This window comes from Meles meles, chromosome 13, assembly GCF_922984935.1.
Source record: "Meles meles chromosome 13, mMelMel3.1 paternal haplotype, whole genome shotgun sequence".
Lineage (NCBI taxonomy): Eukaryota > Metazoa > Chordata > Mammalia > Carnivora > Mustelidae > Meles > Meles meles.
The window spans coordinates 1-18,748 of record NC_060078.1 but is presented as its reverse complement, the minus strand read 5'-3'; the positions used below and the strand labels follow the sequence as shown (position 1 = coordinate 18,748).

The 18,748-nt window shown below is 72.7% G+C and overlaps 8 non-coding genes across 8 annotated transcripts; all 8 read left to right on the top strand.

Annotated features, from left to right (window-relative positions):
* Nucleotides 1-1,937: 1,937 nt before the first annotated feature.
* LOC123955765 lies at nt 1,938-2,056 on the top strand. The gene has a single exon (XR_006821335.1). It is a non-coding gene; the product is annotated as a 5S ribosomal RNA (ribosomal RNA).
* Nucleotides 2,057-4,080: 2,024 nt separating this feature from the next.
* On the top strand, nt 4,081-4,199 carry LOC123955928. The gene has a single exon (XR_006821466.1). It is a non-coding gene; the product is annotated as a 5S ribosomal RNA (ribosomal RNA).
* A 2,026-nt stretch (nt 4,200-6,225) lies between these two features.
* LOC123955795 lies at nt 6,226-6,344 on the top strand. Its single transcript, XR_006821364.1, has one exon. It is a non-coding gene; the product is annotated as a 5S ribosomal RNA (ribosomal RNA).
* A 2,025-nt stretch (nt 6,345-8,369) lies between these two features.
* LOC123955791 lies at nt 8,370-8,488 on the top strand. The gene has a single exon (XR_006821360.1). It is a non-coding gene; the product is annotated as a 5S ribosomal RNA (ribosomal RNA).
* A 2,027-nt stretch (nt 8,489-10,515) lies between these two features.
* LOC123955917 lies at nt 10,516-10,634 on the top strand. The gene has a single exon (XR_006821455.1). It is a non-coding gene; the product is annotated as a 5S ribosomal RNA (ribosomal RNA).
* A 2,025-nt stretch (nt 10,635-12,659) lies between these two features.
* On the top strand, nt 12,660-12,778 carry LOC123955906. The gene has a single exon (XR_006821444.1). It is a non-coding gene; the product is annotated as a 5S ribosomal RNA (ribosomal RNA).
* A 2,022-nt stretch (nt 12,779-14,800) lies between these two features.
* Nucleotides 14,801-14,919, top strand: LOC123955843. The gene has a single exon (XR_006821388.1). It is a non-coding gene; the product is annotated as a 5S ribosomal RNA (ribosomal RNA).
* A 2,026-nt stretch (nt 14,920-16,945) lies between these two features.
* On the top strand, nt 16,946-17,064 carry LOC123955758. The gene has a single exon (XR_006821329.1). It is a non-coding gene; the product is annotated as a 5S ribosomal RNA (ribosomal RNA).
* The last annotated feature ends 1,684 nt before the right edge of the window (nt 17,065-18,748 follow it).

Below are 18,748 nucleotides of genomic sequence, written 5' to 3'. Positions count from 1 at the left end.
GCGGCTGCCTCCAAACACTCCCTGAACGCCTCAGCCCCTGGCCCCCGGACCCCTGGCCACCGCAGCCCCAGCACCGCGGGCCCCTGGCCCCGAAAGGGCGGCCCGCTGCACGGGCAGGCGGCCACAACGCAGCCTTTCCACCTCCACGCCACAAGGCCCACCCGCGCCTCCGCCGGGACTGCGGGGGCTGCTGGCAGGGCGGGGCAATATTGGAGGGGGCTCAGGGGCCGGACGCAGGGGAAGGGGTGAGGACCGGGGTGAGGACCTCGGCTGTGCACGCGGGGAGGGGCCAGGGGGCCGGGCTGTGGGAGGAGGGAGGAGGAGGAGGAGGGCGGGGGGGCGGGGGGGGGGGGTTGTATGGGGCAGGAAGCCCGAGGGAGGAGCGGGCCTCCTCCCCGGGCTCGGGCTCCTTCGGCGGGCATCAGCTTCCGAGGCCCTGGGTCCCAGCCCTGGGCCCGGGCCCTGGGCCCTGTTTCCCCTGGCCAGGCCCCCGGGCTGCCCCCAGCTCCCAAGCCAACCGGCAGCCGCCCCGCCCCCCTCCCTCCCGGCGCCCCGCCCCGAGACCTGGGCTCCGCCGACCCCAACCGCCACCCCCGCCACCACCACTTCTCTCCTCGGGACCTGGGCTCCACTCCGCCCAGAAGGGCATTCCCTTCCTTCTCACCGACAACCTCCCCTTTGCCCCTGGGGCAGCGCGCCCGGGCTCAGGTGCCCCGGACGCCAGAAGGCCGACCGCCCTGGGCTTCCCGCGGCGCCGTGGGCACCCGGCTCCACGCTCCGTCTCAAGGGCGCAGCGAAGGCCACAGCGAGACTCTCTCGCTCAGCAAGACCGGCGGCGCCCCACACCGGGCCAAGAGAGGTCCCCGGGCACCCTACCCCCCACCCCCCACCCCAAAGGACCAGACCAGAGAAAGAAACCCTCGCAGGCCCCCAGGCCTGACGGGGTGTTGGGCAGGAATGGCAGCGGAACGGGACGCCTGACACCTGGGCTGCAAGTCCTCGGGCTCCCCGGGCTCCTCCGCCAGCTCCAGGGCGCCACCACCTAGGCCAAAGCCCCGCCCCAGCACCACGACCCTCCCGCCGGGGACAGGTGCCGGGCCACCGCAGCCTCCTGGGCGTGTGGTGTCTTGTCCGGGTTGGTGTGGGTGCCTCTGTGTGTGTGTAGAGTGTGTCAGTGCTGCGTGCACCCGTGTCTCTGTCCGCATCCCGGTCAGGGTCACCGTGTCTGGGGGGGGGGGAGGGGGGGAGTTGTTGGGGGGATGGAGGGTCTGTCTCTCCGGCTCTGCGTTCTTCCCGTCTGTCCAGAGGTCCCTCCGTCTGAGTCTGTCCCTGTGTTTGCCTGGGTGTCCGTGTATCTGTGTAGGTGAGCCTGCCCCTCGAGTCTCTGGGTCAGAGCCTGGTGGGGGTGGGTGGAGTGGAGAGGGGAAGCCTGGCGGAGGAAGGCGCTCGGGTCGGGGCGGCTTCGTCTGGGCTGGTGTGTGGCGTCGCCCTTGTCCTCGGGCCGGCTGGGAGCGAGGTTGGGTGGAGCGGAGCGGAGCCGAGGGGAGCAGAGCCGAGCGGAGGAGAGCACAGCAGAGAAGAGGACGGAAGGCCAGGTGGCCGGCTGCGCCAGGCCTAGGGCGGCGGGCGGGCGCTGGGGGGCGCTGAGCACTCGGCGCAAGCGCCCCGACGCACCCCCCACGCCACCTGGGAGCCCCGGCGGCGCCGGGGGCTGGGGAGTCCCGGGATGGGAGGGTGCCCGTACGTTGGTGACGCCGGGGTGCCGCCGGCTTCTGGAACCCTGGGCCGCGTGGGGGTGGGGGTCGGGGGTCGGGGGTCGGGGGTGGGCTGGGAGGCAGGCTCCAGGCCCCGGGTAGGCGGAGGGGGGTGCCGCGGCGCGCACCGAGGCCAGGAAAGCGCTCAGCAGGCTCTTAGGGCGCCCAGCTGCAGCGGCAGGCGTCTACGGCCATACCACCCTGAACGCGCCCGATCTCGTCTGATCTCGGAAGCTAAGCAGGGTCGGGCCTGGTTAGTACTTGGATGGGAGACCGCCTGGGAATACCGGGTGCTGTAGGCTTTTTTCTTCTTGGGCCTTCTTCTTTTCTTTCCCCCTTCGGCCTCCTTCCCTGGCCCTTGGCCGCCACCGCCGGGCGCCCTGCCCAAGGCGGCTGCCTCCAAACACTCCCTGAACGCCTCAGCCCCTGGCCCCCGGACCCCTGGCCACCGCAGCCCCAGCACCGCGGGCCCCTGGCCCCGAAAGGGCGGCCCGCTGCACGGGCAGGCGGCCACAACGCAGCCTTTCCACCTCCACGCCACAAGGCCCACCCGCGCCTCCGCCGGGACTGCGGGGGCTGCTGGCAGGGCGGGGCAATATTGGAGGGGGCTCAGGGGCCGGACGCAGGGGAAGGGGTGAGGACCGGGGTGAGGACCTCGGCTGTGCACGCGGGGAGGGGCCAGGGGGCCGGGCTGTGGGAGGAGGGAGGAGGAGGAGGAGGGCGGGGGGGCGGGGGGGGGGGTGGTATGGGGCAGGAAGCCCGAGGGAGGAGCGGGCCTCCTCCCCGGGCTCGGGCTCCTTCGGCGGGCATCAGCTTCCGAGGCCCTGGGTCCCAGCCCTGGGCCCGGGCCCTGGGCCCTGTTTCCCCTGGCCAGGCCCCCGGGCTGCCCCCAGCTCCCAAGCCAACCGGCAGCCGCCCCGCCCCCCTCCCTCCCGGCGCCCCGCCCCGAGACCTGGGCTCCGCCGACCCCAACCGCCACCCCCGCCACCACCACTTCTCTCCTCGGGACCTGGGCTCCACTCCGCCCAGAAGGGCATTCCCTTCCTTCTCACCGACAACCTCCCCTTTGCCCCTGGGGCAGCGCGCCCGGGCTCAGGTGCCCCGGACGCCAGAAGGCCGACCGCCCTGGGCTTCCCGCGGCGCCGTGGGCACCCGGCTCCACGCTCCGTCTCAAGGGCGCAGCGAAGGCCACAGCGAGACTCTCTCGCTCAGCAAGACCGGCGGCGCCCCACACCGGGCCAAGAGAGGTCCCCGGGCACCCTACCCCCCACCCCCCACCCCAAAGGACCAGACCAGAGAAAGAAACCCTCGCAGGCCCCCAGGCCTGACGGGGTGTTGGGCAGGAATGGCAGCGGAACGGGACGCCTGACACCTGGGCTGCAAGTCCTCGGGCTCCCCGGGCTCCTCCGCCAGCTCCAGGGCGCCACCACCTAGGCCAAAGCCCCGCCCCAGCACCACGACCCTCCCGCCGGGGACAGGTGCCGGGCCACCGCAGCCTCCTGGGCGTGTGGTGTCTTGTCCGGGTTGGTGTGGGTGCCTCTGTGTGTGTGTAGAGTGTGTCAGTGTTGCGTGCACCCGTGTCTCTGTCCGCATCCCGGTCAGGGTCACCGTGTCTGGGGGGGGGGGGAGGGGGGGAGTTGTTGGGGGGATGGAGGGTCTGTCTCTCCGGCTCTGCGTTCTTCCCGTCTGTCCAGAGGTCCCTCCGTCTGAGTCTGTCCCTGTGTTTGCCTGGGTGTCCGTGTATCTGTGTAGGTGAGCCTGCCCCTCGAGTCTCTGGGTCAGAGCCTGGTGGGGGTGGGTGGAGTGGAGAGGGGAAGCCTGGCGGAGGAAGGCGCTCGGGTCGGGGCGGCTTCGTCTGGGCTGGTGTGTGGCGTCGCCCTTGTCCTCGGGCCGGCTGGGAGCGAGGTTGGGTGGAGCGGAGCGGAGCCGAGGGGAGCAGAGCCGAGCGGAGGAGAGCACAGCAGAGAAGAGGACGGAAGGCCAGGTGGCCGGCTGCGCCAGGCCTAGGGCGGCGGGCGGGCGCTGGGGGGCGCTGAGCACTCGGCGCAAGCGCCCCGACGCACCCCCCACGCCACCTGGGAGCCCCGGCGGCGCCGGGGGCTGGGGAGTCCCGGGATGGGAGGGTGCCCGTACGTTGGTGACGCCGGGGTGCCGCCGGCTTCTGGAACCCTGGGCCGCGTGGGGGTGGGGGTCGGGGGTCGGGGGTCGGGGGTGGGCTGGGAGGCAGGCTCCAGGCCCCGGGTAGGCGGAGGGGGGTGCCGCGGCGCGCACCGAGGCCAGGAGAGCGCTCAGCAGGCTCTTAGGGCGCCCAGCTGCAGCGGCAGGCGTCTACGGCCATACCACCCTGAACGCGCCCGATCTCGTCTGATCTCGGAAGCTAAGCAGGGTCGGGCCTGGTTAGTACTTGGATGGGAGACCGCCTGGGAATACCGGGTGCTGTAGGCTTTTTTCTTCTTGGGCCTTCTTCTTTTCTTTCCCCCTTCGGCCTCCTTCCCTGGCCCTTGGCCGCCACCGCCGGGCGCCCTGCCCAAGGCGGCTGCCTCCAAACACTCCCTGAACGCCTCAGCCCCTGGCCCCCGGACCCCTGGCCACCGCAGCCCCAGCACCGCGGGCCCCTGGCCCCGAAAGGGCGGCCCGCTGCACGGGCAGGCGGCCACAACGCAGCCTTTCCACCTCCACGCCACAAGGCCCACCCGCGCCTCCGCCGGGACTGCGGGGGCTGCTGGCAGGGCGGGGCAATATTGGAGGGGGCTCAGGGGCCGGACGCAGGGGAAGGGGTGAGGACCGGGGTGAGGACCTCGGCTGTGCACGCGGGGAGGGGCCAGGGGGCCGGGCTGTGGGAGGAGGGAGGAGGAGGAGGAGGGCGGGGGCGCGGGGGGGGGGTGGTATGGGGCAGGAAGCCCGAGGGAGGAGCGGGCCTCCTCCCCGGGCTCGGGCTCCTTCGGCGGGCATCAGCTTCCGAGGCCCTGGGTCCCAGCCCTGGGCCCGGGCCCTGGGCCCTGTTTCCCCTGGCCAGGCCCCCGGGCTGCCCCCAGCTCCCAAGCCAACCGGCAGCCGCCCCGCCCCCCTCCCTCCCGGCGCCCCGCCCCGAGACCTGGGCTCCGCCGACCCCAACCGCCACCCCCGCCACCACCACTTCTCTCCTCGGGACCTGGGCTCCACTCCGCCCAGAAGGGCATTCCCTTCCTTCTCACCGACAACCTCCCCTTTGCCCCTGGGGCAGCGCGCCCGGGCTCAGGTGCCCCGGACGCCAGAAGGCCGACCGCCCTGGGCTTCCCGCGGCGCCGTGGGCACCCGGCTCCACGCTCCGTCTCAAGGGCGCAGCGAAGGCCACAGCGAGACTCTCTCGCTCAGCAAGACCGGCGGCGCCCCACACCGGGCCAAGAGAGGTCCCCGGGCACCCTACCCCCCACCCCCCACCCCAAAGGACCAGACCAGAGAAAGAAACCCTCGCAGGCCCCCAGGCCTGACGGGGTGTTGGGCAGGAATGGCAGCGGAACGGGACGCCTGACACCTGGGCTGCAAGTCCTCGAGCTCCCCGGGCTCCTCCGCCAGCTCCAGGGCGCCACCACCTAGGCCAAAGCCCCGCCCCAGCACCACGACCCTCCCGCCGGGGACAGGTGCCGGGCCACCGCAGCCTCCTGGGCGTGTGGTGTCTTGTCCGGGTTGGTGTGGGTGCCTCTGTGTGTGTGTAGAGTGTGTCAGTGTTGCGTGCACCCGTGTCTCTGTCCGCATCCCGGTCAGGGTCACCGTGTCTGGGGGGGGGGGGGGGAGGGGGGGAGTTGTTGGGGGGATGGAGGGTCTGTCTCTCCGGCTCTGCGTTCTTCCCGTCTGTCCAGAGGTCCCTCCGTCTGAGTCTGTCCCTGTGTTTGCCTGGGTGTCCGTGTATCTGTGTAGGTGAGCCTGCCCCTCGAGTCTCTGGGTCAGAGCCTGGTGGGGGTGGGTGGAGTGGAGAGGGGAAGCCTGGCGGAGGAAGGCGCTCGGGTCGGGGCGGCTTCGTCTGGGCTGGTGTGTGGCGTCGCCCTTGTCCTCGGGCCGGCTGGGAGCGAGGTTGGGTGGAGCGGAGCGGAGCCGAGGGGAGCAGAGCCGAGCGGAGGAGAGCACAGCAGAGAAGAGGACGGAAGGCCAGGTGGCCGGCTGCGCCAGGCCTAGGGCTGCGGGCGGGCGCTGGGGGGCGCTGAGCACTCGGCGCAAGCGCCCCGACGCACCCCCCACGCCACCTGGGAGCCCCGGCGGCGCCGGGGGCTGGGGAGTCCCGGGATGGGAGGGTGCCCGTACGTTGGTGACGCCGGGGTGCCGCCGGCTTCTGTAACCCTGGGCCGCGTGGGGGTGGGGGTCGGGGGTCGGGGGTCGGGGGTGGGCTGGGAGGCAGGCTCCAGGCCCCGGGTAGGCGGAGGGGGGTGCCGCGGCGCGCACCGAGGCCAGGAAAGCGCTCAGCAGGCTCTTAGGGCGCCCAGCTGCAGCGGCAGGCGTCTACGGCCCTACCACCCTGAACGCGCCCAATCTCGTCTGATCTCGGAAGCTAAGCAGGGTCGGGCCTGGTTAGTACTTGGATGGGAGACCGCCTGGGAATACCGGGTGCTGTAGGCTTTTTTCTTCTTGGGCCTTCTTCTTTTCTTTCCCCCTTCGGCCTCCTTCCCTGGCCCTTGGCCGCCACCGCCGGGCGCCCTGCCCAAGGCGGCTGCCTCCAAACACTCCCTGAACGCCTCAGCCCCTGGCCCCCGGACCCCTGGCCACCGCAGCCCCAGCACCGCGGGCCCCTGGCCCCGAAAGGGCGGCCCGCTGCACGGGCAGGCGGCCACAACGCAGCCTTTCCACCTCCACGCCACAAGGCCCACCCGCGCCTCCGCCGGGACTGCGGGGGCTGCTGGCAGGGCGGGGCAATATTGGAGGGGGCTCAGGGGCCGGACGCAGGGGAAGGGGTGAGGACCGGGGTGAGGACCTCGGCTGTGCACGCGGGGAGGGGCCAGGGGGCCGGGCTGTGGGAGGAGGGAGGAGGAGGAGGAGGGCGGGGGGGCGGGGGGGGGGGGTGGTATGGGGCAGGAAGCCCGAGGGAGGAGCGGGCCTCCTCCCCGGGCTCGGGCTCCTTCGGCGGGCATCAGCTTCCGAGGCCCTGGGTCCCAGCCCTGGGCCCGGGCCCTGGGCCCTGTTTCCCCTGGCCAGGCCCCCGGGCTGCCCCCAGCTCCCAAGCCAACCGGCAGCCGCCCCGCCCCCCTCCCTCCCGGCGCCCCGCCCCGAGACCTGGGCTCCGCCGACCCCAACCGCCACCCCCGCCACCACCACTTCTCTCCTCGGGACCTGGGCTCCACTCCGCCCAGAAGGGCATTCCCTTCCTTCTCACCGACAACCTCCCCTTTGCCCCTGGGGCAGCGCGCCCGGGCTCAGGTGCCCCGGACGCCAGAAGGCCGACCGCCCTGGGCTTCCCGCGGCGCCGTGGGCACCCGGCTCCACGCTCCGTCTCAAGGGCGCAGCGAAGGCCACAGCGAGACTCTCTCGCTCAGCAAGACCGGCGGCGCCCCACACCGGGCCAAGAGAGGTCCCCGGGCACCCTACCCCCCACCCCCCACCCCAAAGGACCAGACCAGAGAAAGAAACCCTCGCAGGCCCCCAGGCCTGACGGGGTGTTGGGCAGGAATGGCAGCGGAACGGGACGCCTGACACCTGGGCTGCAAGTCCTCGGGCTCCCCGGGCTCCTCCGCCAGCTCCAGGGCGCCACCACCTAGGCCAAAGCCCCGCCCCAGCACCACGACCCTCCCGCCGGGGACAGGTGCCGGGCCACCGCAGCCTCCTGGGCGTGTGGTGTCTTGTCCGGGTTGGTGTGGGTGCCTCTGTGTGTGTGTAGAGTGTGTCAGTGTTGCGTGCACCCGTGTCTCTGTCCGCATCCCGGTCAGGGTCACCGTGTCTGGGGGGGGGGGGGAGGGGGGGAGTTGTTGGGGGGATGGAGGGTCTGTCTCTCCGGCTCTGCGTTCTTCCCGTCTGTCCAGAGGTCCCTCCGTCTGAGTCTGTCCCTGTGTTTGCCTGGGTGTCCGTGTATCTGTGTAGGTGAGCCTGCCCCTCGAGTCTCTGGGTCAGAGCCTGGTGGGGGTGGGTGGAGTGGAGAGGGAAGCCTGGCGGAGGAAGGCGCTCGGGTCGGGGCGGCTTCGTCTGGGCTGGTGTGTGGCGTCGCCCTTGTCCTCGGGCCGGCTGGGAGCGAGGTTGGGTGGAGCGGAGCGGAGCCGAGGGGAGCAGAGCGGAGCGGAGGAGAGCACAGCAGAGAAGAGGACGGAAGGCCAGGTGGCCGGCTGCGCCAGGCCTAGGGCGGCGGGCGGGCGCTGGGGGGCGCTGAGCACTCGGCGCAAGCGCCCCGACGCACCCCCCACGCCACCTGGGAGCCCCGGCGGCGCCGGGGGCTGGGGAGTCCCGGGATGGGAGGGTGCCCGTACGTTGGTGAGGCCGGGGTGCCGCCGGCTTCTGGAACCCTGGGCCGCGTGGGGGTGGGGGTCGGGGGTCGGGGGTCGGGGGTGGGCTGGGAGGCAGGCTCCAGGCCCCGGGTAGGCGGAGGGGGGTGCCGCGGCGCGCACCGAGGCCAGGAAAGCGCTCAGCAGGCTCTTAGGGCGCCCAGCTGCAGCGGCAGGCGTCTACGGCCATACCACCCTGAACGCGCCCGATCTCGTCTGATCTCGGAAGCTAAGCAGGGTCGGGCCTGGCTAGTACTTGGATGGGAGACCGCCTGGGAATACCGGGTGCTGTAGGCTTTTTTCTTCTTGGGCCTTCTTCTTTTCTTTCCCCCTTCGGCCTCCTTCCCTGGCCCTTGGCCGCCACCGCCGGGCGCCCTGCCCAAGGCGGCTGCCTCCAAACACTCCCTGAACGCCTCAGCCCCTGGCCCCCGGACCCCTGGCCACCGCAGCCCCAGCACCGCGGGCCCCTGGCCCCGAAAGGGCGGCCCGCTGCACGGGCAGGCGGCCACAACGCAGCCTTTCCACCTCCACGCCACAAGGCCCACCCGCGCCTCCGCCGGGACTGCGGGGGCTGCTGGCAGGGCGGGGCAATATTGGAGGGGGCTCAGGGGCCGGACGCAGGGGAAGGGGTGAGGACCGGGGTGAGGACCTCGGCTGTGCACGCGGGGAGGGGCCAGGGGGCCGGGCTGTGGGAGGAGGGAGGAGGAGGAGGAGGGCGGGGGGGCGGGGGGGGGGGTGGTATGGGGCAGGAAGCCCGAGGGAGGAGCGGGCCTCCTCCCCGGGCTCGGGCTCCTTCGGCGGGCATCAGCTTCCGAGGCCCTGGGTCCCAGCCCTGGGCCCGGGCCCTGGGCCCTGTTTCCCCTGGCCAGGCCCCCGGGCTGCCCCCAGCTCCCAAGCCAACCGGCAGCCGCCCCGCCCCCCTCCCTCCCGGCGCCCCGCCCCGAGACCTGGGCTCCGCCGACCCCAACCGCCACCCCCGCCACCACCACTTCTCTCCTCGGGACCTGGGCTCCACTCCGCCCAGAAGGGCATTCCCTTCCTTCTCACCGACAACCTCCCCTTTGCCCCTGGGGCAGCGCGCCCGGGCTCAGGTGCCCCGGACGCCAGAAGGCCGACCGCCCTGGGCTTCCCGCGGCGCCGTGGGCACCCGGCTCCACGCTCCGTCTCAAGGGCGCAGCGAAGGCCACAGCGAGACTCTCTCGCTCAGCAAGACCGGCGGCGCCCCACACCGGGCCAAGAGAGGTCCCCGGGCACCCTACCCCCCCACCCCCCACCCCAAAGGACCAGACCAGAGAAAGAAACCCTCGCAGGCCCCCAGGCCTGACGGGGTGTTGGGCAGGAATGGCAGCGGAACGGGACGCCTGACACCTGGGCTGCAAGTCCTCGGGCTCCCCGGGCTCCTCCGCCAGCTCCAGGGCGCCACCACCTAGGCCAAAGCCCCGCCCCAGCACCACGACCCTCCCGCCGGGGACAGGTGCCGGGCCACCGCAGCCTCCTGGGCGTGTGGTGTCTTGTCCGGGTTGGTGTGGGTGCCTCTGTGTGTGTGTAGAGTGTGTCAGTGCTGCGTGCACCCGTGTCTCTGTCCGCATCCCGGTCAGGGTCACCGTGTCTGGGGGGGGGGGGGGAGGGGGGGAGTTGTTGGGGGGATGGAGGGTCTGTCTCTCCGGCTCTGCGTTCTTCCCGTCTGTCCAGAGGTCCCTCCGTCTGAGTCTGTCCCTGTGTTTGCCTGGGTGTCCGTGTATCTGTGTAGGTGAGCCTGCCCCTCGAGTCTCTGGGTCAGAGCCTGGTGGGGGTGGGTGGAGTGGAGAGGGGAAGCCTGGCGGAGGAAGGCGCTCGGGTCGGGGCGGCTTCGTCTGGGCTGGTGTGTGGCGTCGCCCTTGTCCTCGGGCCGGCTGGGAGCGAGGTTGGGTGGAGCGGAGCGGAGCCGAGGGGAGCAGAGCCGAGCGGAGGAGAGCACAGCAGAGAAGAGGACGGAAGGCCAGGTGGCCGGCTGCGCCAGGCCTAGGGCGGCGGGCGGGCGCTGGGGGGCGCTGAGCACTCGGCGCAAGCGCCCCGACGCACCCCCCACGCCACCTGGGAGCCCCGGCGGCGCCGGGGGCTGGGGAGTCCCGGGATGGGAGGGTGCCCGTACGTTGGTGACGCCGGGGTGCCGCCGGCTTCTGGAACCCTGGGCCGCGTGGGGGTGGGGGTCGGGGGTCGGGGGTCGGGGGTGGGCTGGGAGGCAGGCTCCAGGCCCCGGGTAGGCGGAGGGGGGTGCCGCGGCGCGCACCGAGGCCAGGAAAGCGCTCAGCAGGCTCTTAGGGCGCCCAGCTGCAGCGGCAGGCGTCTACGGCCATACCACCCTGAACGCGCCCGATCTCGTCTGATCTCGGAAGCTAAGCAGGGTCGGGCCTGGTTAGTACTTGGATGGGAGACCGCCTGGGAATACCGGGTGCTGTAGGCTTTTTTCTTCTTGGGCCTTCTTCTTTTCTTTCCCCCTTCGGCCTCCTTCCCTGGCCCTTGGCCGCCACCGCCGGGCGCCCTGCCCAAGGCGGCTGCCTCCAAACACTCCCTGAACGCCTCAGCCCCTGGCCCCCGGACCCCTGGCCACCGCAGCCCCAGCACCGCGGGCCCCTGGCCCCGAAAGGGCGGCCCGCTGCACGGGCAGGCGGCCACAACGCAGCCTTTCCACCTCCACGCCACAAGGCCCACCCGCGCCTCCGCCGGGACTGCGGGGGCTGCTGGCAGGGCGGGGCAATATTGGAGGGGGCTCAGGGGCCGGACGCAGGGGAAGGGGTGAGGACCGGGGTGAGGACCTCGGCTGTGCACGCGGGGAGGGGCCAGGGGGCCGGGCTGTGGGAGGAGGGAGGAGGAGGAGGAGGGCGGGGGGGCGGGGGGGGGGGTGGTATGGGGCAGGAAGCCCGAGGGAGGAGCGGGCCTCCTCCCCGGGCTCGGGCTCCTTCGGCGGGCATCAGCTTCCGAGGCCCTGGGTCCCAGCCCTGGGCCCGGGCCCTGGGCCCTGTTTCCCCTGGCCAGGCCCCCGGGCTGCCCCCAGCTCCCAAGCCAACCGGCAGCCGCCCCGCCCCCCTCCCTCCCGGCGCCCCGCCCCGAGACCTGGGCTCCGCCGACCCCAACCGCCACCCCCGCCACCACCACTTCTCTCCTCGGGACCTGGGCTCCACTCCGCCCAGAAGGGCATTCCCTTCCTTCTCACCGACAACCTCCCCTTTGCCCCTGGGGCAGCGCGCCCGGGCTCAGGTGCCCCGGACGCCAGAAGGCCGACCGCCCTGGGCTTCCCGCGGCGCCGTGGGCACCCGGCTCCACGCTCCGTCTCAAGGGCGCAGCGAAGGCCACAGCGAGACTCTCTCGCTCAGCAAGACCGGCGGCGCCCCACACCGGGCCAAGAGAGGTCCCCGGGCACCCTACCCCCCACCCCCCACCCCAAAGGACCAGACCAGAGAAAGAAACCCTCGCAGGCCCCCAGGCCTGACGGGGTGTTGGGCAGGAATGGCAGCGGAACGGGACGCCTGACACCTGGGCTGCAAGTCCTCGGGCTCCCCGGGCTCCTCCGCCAGCTCCAGGGCGCCACCACCTAGGCCAAAGCCCCGCCCCAGCACCACGACCCTCCCGCCGGGGACAGGTGCCGGGCCACCGCAGCCTCCTGGGCGTGTGGTGTCTTGTCCGGGTTGGTGTGGGTGCCTCTGTGTGTGTGTAGAGTGTGTCAGTGCTGCGTGCACCCGTGTCTCTGTCCGCATCCCGGTCAGGGTCACCGTGTCTGGGGGGGGGGGGAGGGGGGGAGTTGTTGGGGGGATGGAGGGTCTGTCTCTCCGGCTCTGCGTTCTTCCCGTCTGTCCAGAGGTCCCTCCGTCTGAGTCTGTCCCTGTGTTTGCCTGGGTGTCCGTGTATCTGTGTAGGTGAGCCTGCCCCTCGAGTCTCTGGGTCAGAGCCTGGTGGGGGTGGGTGGAGTGGAGAGGGGAAGCCTGGCGGAGGAAGGCGCTCGGGTCGGGGCGGCTTCGTCTGGGCTGGTGTGTGGCGTCGCCCTTGTCCTCGGGCCGGCTGGGAGCGAGGTTGGGTGGAGCGGAGCGGAGCCGAGGGGAGCAGAGCCGAGCGGAGGAGAGCACAGCAGAGAAGAGGACGGAAGGCCAGGTGGCCGGCTGCGCCAGGCCTAGGGCGGCGGGCGGGCGCTGGGGGGCGCTGAGCACTCGGCGCAAGCGCCCCGACGCACCCCCCACGCCACCTGGGAGCCCCGGCGGCGCCGGGGGCTGGGGAGTCCCGGGATGGGAGGGTGCCCGTACGTTGGTGACGCCGGGGTGCCGCCGGCTTCTGGAACCCTGGGCCGCGTGGGGGGTGGGGGTCGGGGGTCGGGGGTCGGGGGTGGGCTGGGAGGCAGGCTCCAGGCCCCGGGTAGGCGGAGGGGGGTGCCGCGGCGCGCACCGAGGCCAGGAAAGCGCTCAGCAGGCTCTTAGGGCGCCCAGCTGCAGCGGCAGGCGTCTACGGCCATACCACCCTGAACGCGCCCGATCTCGTCTGATCTCGGAAGCTAAGCAGGGTCGGGCCTGGTTAGTACTTGGATGGGAGACCGCCTGGGAATACCGGGTGCTGTAGGCTTTTTTCTTCTTGGGCCTTCTTCTTTTCTTTCCCCCTTCGGCCTCCTTCCCTGGCCCTTGGCCGCCACCGCCGGGCGCCCTGCCCAAGGCGGCTGCCTCCAAACACTCCCTGAACGCCTCAGCCCCTGGCCCCCGGACCCCTGGCCACCGCAGCCCCAGCACCGCGGGCCCCTGGCCCCGAAAGGGCGGCCCGCTGCACGGGCAGGCGGCCACAACGCAGCCTTTCCACCTCCACGCCACAAGGCCCACCCGCGCCTCCGCCGGGACTGCGGGGGCTGCTGGCAGGGCGGGGCAATATTGGAGGGGGCTCAGGGGCCGGACGCAGGGGAAGGGGTGAGGACCGGGGTGAGGACCTCGGCTGTGCACGCGGGGAGGGGCCAGGGGGCCGGGCTGTGGGAGGAGGGAGGAGGAGGAGGAGGGCGGGGGGGCGGGGGGGGGGTGGTATGGGGCAGGAAGCCCGAGGGAGGAGCGGGCCTCCTCCCCGGGCTCGGGCTCCTTCGGCGGGCATCAGCTTCCGAGGCCCTGGGTCCCAGCCCTGGGCCCGGGCCCTGGGCCCTGTTTCCCCTGGCCAGGCCCCCGGGCTGCCCCCAGCTCCCAAGCCAACCGGCAGCCGCCCCGCCCCCCTCCCTCCCGGCGCCCCGCCCCGAGACCTGGGCTCCGCCGACCCCAACCGCCACCCCCGCCACCACCACTTCTCTCCTCGGGACCTGGGCTCCACTCCGCCCAGAAGGGCATTCCCTTCCTTCTCACCGACAACCTCCCCTTTGCCCCTGGGGCAGCGCCCCCGGGCTCAGGTGCCCCGGACGCCAGAAGGCGGACCGCCCTGGGCTTCCCGCGGCGCCGTGGGCACCCGGCTCCACGCTCCGTCTCAAGGGCGCAGCGAAGGCCACAGCGAGACTCTCTCGCTCAGCAAGACCGGCGGCGCCCCACACCGGGCCAAGAGAGGTCCCCGGGCACCCTACCCCCCACCCCCCACCCCAAAGGACCAGACCAGAGAAAGAAACCCTCGCAGGCCCCCAGGCCTGACGGGGTGTTGGGCAGGAATGGCAGCGGAACGGGACGCCTGACACCTGGGCTGCAAGTCCTCGGGCTCCCCGGGCTCCTCCGCCAGCTCCAGGGCGCCACCACCTAGGCCAAAGCCCCGCCCCAGCACCACGACCCTCCCGCCGGGGACAGGTGCCGGGCCACCGCAGCCTCCTGGGCGTGTGGTGTCTTGTCCGGGTTGGTGTGGGTGCCTCTGTGTGTGTGTAGAGTGTGTCAGTGTTGCGTGCACCCGTGTCTCTGTCCGCATCCCGGTCAGGGTCACCGTGTCTGGGGGGGGGGGAGGGGGGGAGTTGTTGGGGGGATGGAGGGTCTGTCTCTCCGGCTCTGCGTTCTTCCCGTCTGTCCAGAGGTCCCTCCGTCTGAGTCTGTCCCTGTGTTTGCCTGGGTGTCCGTGTATCTGTGTAGGTGAGCCTGCCCCTCGAGTCTCTGGGTCAGAGCCTGGTGGGGGTGGGTGGAGTGGAGAGGGGAAGCCTGGCGGAGGAAGGCGCTCGGGTCGGGGCGGCTTCGTCTGGGCTGGTGTGTGGCGTCGCCCTTGTCCTCGGGCCGGCTGGGAGCGAGGTTGGGTGGAGCGGAGCGGAGCCGAGGGGAGCAGAGCCGAGCGGAGGAGAGCACAGCAGAGAAGAGGGCGGAAGGCCAGGTGGCCGGCTGCGCCAGGCCTAGGGCGGCGGGCGGGCGCTGGGGGGCGCTGAGCACTCGGCGCAAGCGCCCCGACGCACCCCCCACGCCACCTGGGAGCCCCGGCGGCGCCGGGGGCTGGGGAGTCCCGGGATGGGAGGGTGCCCGTACGTTGGTGACGCCGGGGTGCCGCCGGCTTCTGGAACCCTGGGCCGCGTGGGGGTGGGGGTCGGGGGTCGGGGGTCGGGGGTGGGCTGGGAGGCAGGCTCCAGGCCCCGGGTAGGCGGAGGGGGGTGCCGCGGCGCGCACCGAGGCCAGGAAAGCGCTCAGCAGGCTCTTAGGGCGCCCAGCTGCAGCGGCCGGCGTCTACGGCCATACCACCCTGAACGCGCCCGATCTCGTCTGATCTCGGAAGCTAAGCAGGGTCGGGCCTGGTTAGTACTTGGATGGGAGACCGCCTGGGAATACCGGGTGCTGTAGGCTTTTTTCTTCTTGGGCCTTCTTCTTTTCTTTCCCCCTTCGGCCTCCTTCCCTGGCCCTTGGCCGCCACCGCCGGGCGCCCTGCCCAAGGCGGCTGCCTCCAAACACTCCCTGAACGCCTCAGCCCCTGGCCCCCGGACCCCTGGCCACCGCAGCCCCAGCACCGCGGGCCCCTGGCCCCGAAAGGGCGGCCCGCTGCACGGGCAGGCGGCCACAACGCAGCCTTTCCACCTCCACGCCACAAGGCCCACCCGCGCCTCCGCCGGGACTGCGGGGGCTGCTGGCAGGGCGGGGCAATATTGGAGGGGGCTCAGGGGCCGGACGCAGGGGAAGGGGTGAGGACCGGGGTGAGGACCTCGGCTGTGCACGCGGGGAGGGGCCAGGGGGCCGGGCTGTGGGAGGAGGGAGGAGGAGGAGGAGGGCGGGGGGGCGGGGGGGGGGGGTGGTATGGGGCAGGAAGCCCGAGGGAGGAGCGGGCCTCCTCCCCGGGCTCGGGCTCCTTCGGCGGGCATCAGCTTCCGAGGCCCTGGGTCCCAGCCCTGGGCCCGGGCCCTGGGCCCTGTTTCCCCTGGCCAGGCCCCCGGGCTGCCCCCAGCTCCCAAGCCAACCGGCAGCCGCCCCGCCCCCCTCCCTCCCGGCGCCCCGCCCCGAGACCTGGGCTCCGCCGACCCCAACCGCCACCCCCGCCACCACCACTTCTCTCCTCGGGACCTGGGCTCCACTCCGCCCAGAAGGGCATTCCCTTCCTTCTCACCGACAACCTCCCCTTTGCCCCTGGGGCAGCGCGCCCGGGCTCAGGTGCCCCGGACGCCAGAAGGCCGACCGCCCTGGGCTTCCCGCGGCGCCGTGGGCACCCGGCTCCACGCTCCGTCTCAAGGGCGCAGCGAAGGCCACAGCGAGACTCTCTCGCTCAGCAAGACCGGCGGCGCCCCACACCGGGCCAAGAGAGGTCCCCGGGCACCCTACCCCCCACCCCCCACCCCAAAGGACCAGACCAGAGAAAGAAACCCTCGCAGGCCCCCAGGCCTGACGGGGTTGTTGGGCAGGAATGGCAGCGGAACGGGACGCCTGACACCTGGGCTGCAAGTCCTCGGGCTCCCCGGGCTCCTCCGCCAGCTCCAGGGCGCCACCACCTAGGCCAAAGCCCCGCCCCAGCACCACGACCCTCCCGCCGGGGACAGGTGCCGGGCCACCGCAGCCTCCTGGGCGTGTGGTGTCTTGTCCGGGTTGGTGTGGGTGCCTCTGTGTGTGTGTAGAGTGTGTCAGTGCTGCGTGCACCCGTGTCTCTGTCCGCATCCCGGTCAGGGTCACCGTGTCTGGGGGGGGGGGGAGGGGGGAGTTGTTGGGGGGATGGAGGGTCTGTCTCTCCGGCTCTGCGTTCTTCCCGTCTGTCCAGAGGTCCCTCCGTCTGAGTCTGTCCCTGTGTTTGCCTGGGTGTCCGTGTATCTGTGTAGGTGAGCCTGCCCCTCGAGTCTCTGGGTCAGAGCCTGGTGGGGGTGGGTGGAGTGGAGAGGGGAAGCCTGGCGGAGGAAGGCGCTCGGGTCGGGGCGGCTTCGTCTGGGCTGGTGTGTGGCGTCGCCCTTGTCCTCGGGCCGGCTGGGAGCGAGGTTGGGTGGAGCGGAGCGGAGCCGAGGGGAGCAGAGCCGAGCGGAGGAGAGCACAGCAGAGAAGAGGACGGAAGGCCAGGTGGCCGGCTGCGCCAGGCCTAGGGCGGCGGGCGGGCGCTGGGGGGCGCTGAGCACTCGGCGCAAGCGCCCCGACGCACCCCCCACGCCACCTGGGAGCCCCGGCGGCGCCGGGGGCTGGGGAGTCCCGGGATGGGAGGGTGCCCGTACGTTGGTGACGCCGGGGTGCCGCCGGCTTCTGGAACCCTGGGCCGCGTGGGGGTGGGGGGTCGGGGGTCGGGGGTCGGGGGTGGGCTGGGAGGCAGGCTCCAGGCCCCGGGTAGGCGGAGGGGGGTGCCGCGGCGCGCACCGAGGCCAGGAAAGCGCTCAGCAGGCTCTTAGGGCGCCCAGCTGCAGCGGCAGGCGTCTACGGCCATACCACCCTGAACGCGCCCGATCTCGTCTGATCTCGGAAGCTAAGCAGGGTCGGGCCTGGTTAGTACTTGGATGGGAGACCGCCTGGGAATACCGGGTGCTGTAGGCTTTTTTCTTCTTGGGCCTTCTTCTTTTCTTCCCCCTTCGGCCTCCTTCCCTGGCCCTTGGCCCGCCACCGGCCGGGCGCCCTGCCCAAGGCGGCTGCCTCCAAACACTCCCTGAACGCCTCAGCCCCTGGCCCCCGGACCCTGGCCACCGCAGCCCCAGCAACCGCGGGCCCCTGGCCCCGAAAGGGCGGCCCGCTGCACGGGCAGGCGGCCACAACGCAGCCTTTTCCACCTCCACGCCACAAGGCCCACCCGCGGCCTCCGGCCGGGACTGCGGGGGCTGCTGGCAGGGCGGGGCAATATTGGAGGGGGCTCAGGGGCCGGACGCAGGGGAAGGGGTGAGGACCGGGGTGAGGACCTCGGCTGTGCACGCGGGGAGGGGCCAGGGGGCCGGGCTGTGGGAGGAGGGAGGAGGAGGAGGAGGGCGGGGGGGCGGGGGGGGGGGGTTGTATGGGGCAGGAAGCCCGAGGAGGAGCGGGCCTCCTCCCCGGCTCGGGCTCCTTCGGCGGGCATCAGCTTCCGAGGCCCTGGGTCCCAGCCCTGGGCCCGGGCCCTGGCCCTGTTTCCCCTGGCCAGGCCCCCGGGCTGCCCCCAGCTCCCAAGCCAACCGGCAGCCGCCCCCGCCCCCCTCCCTCCCGGCGCCCCGCCCCGAGACCTGGGCTCCGCCGACCCCAACCGCCACCCCCGCCACCACCACTTCTCTCCTCGGGACCTGGGCTCCACTCCGCCCAGAAGGGCATTCCCTTCCTTCTCACCGACAACCTCCCCTTTGCCCCTGGGCTGGCAGCGCGCCCGGGCTCAGGTGCCCCGGACGCCAGAAGGCCGACCGCCCTGGGCTTCCCGCGGCGCCGTGGGCACCCGGCTCCACGCTCCGTCTCAAGGGCGCAGCGAAGGCCACAGCGAGACTCTCTCGCTCAGCAAGACCGGGCGGCGCCCCACACCGGGCCAAGAGAGGTCCCCGGCACCCTACCCCCCACCCCCCACCCCCAAAGGACCAGACCAGAGAAAGAAACCCTCGCAGGCCCCCAGGCCTGACGGGGTGTTGGGCAGGAATGGCAGCGGAACGGGACGCCTGACACCTGGGCTGCAAGTCCTCGGGCTCCCCGGGCTCCTCCGCCAGCTCCAGGGCGCCACCTCCTAGGCCAAAGCCCGCCCCAGCACCACGACCCTCCCGCCGGGGACAGGTGCCGGGCCACCGCAGCCTCCTGGGCGTGTGGTGTCTTGTCCGGGTTGGTGTGGGGTGCCTCTGTGTGTGTGTAGAGTGTGTCAGTGCTGCGTGCACCCGTGTCTCTGTCCGCATCCCGGTCAGGGTCCACCGTGTCTGGGGGGGGGGGGGGGGGGAGGGGGGGAGTTTGTTGGGGGGATGGAGGGTCTGTCTCTCCGGCTCTGCGTTCTTCCCGTCTGTCCAGAGGTCCCTCCGTCCTGAGTCTGTCCCTGTGTTTGCCTGGGTGTCCGTGTATCTGTGTAGGTGAGCCTGCCCCTCGAGTCTCTGGGTCAGAGCCTGGTGGGGGTGGGTGGAGTGGAGAGGGGAAGCCTGGCGGAGGAAGGCGCTCGGGTCGGGGCGGCTTCGTCTGGGCTGGTGTGTGGCGTCGCCCCTTGTCCTCGGGCCGGCTGGGAGCGAGGTTGGGTGGAGCGGAGCGGAGCCGAGGGGAGCAGAGCCGAGCGGAGGAGAGCACAGCAGAGAAG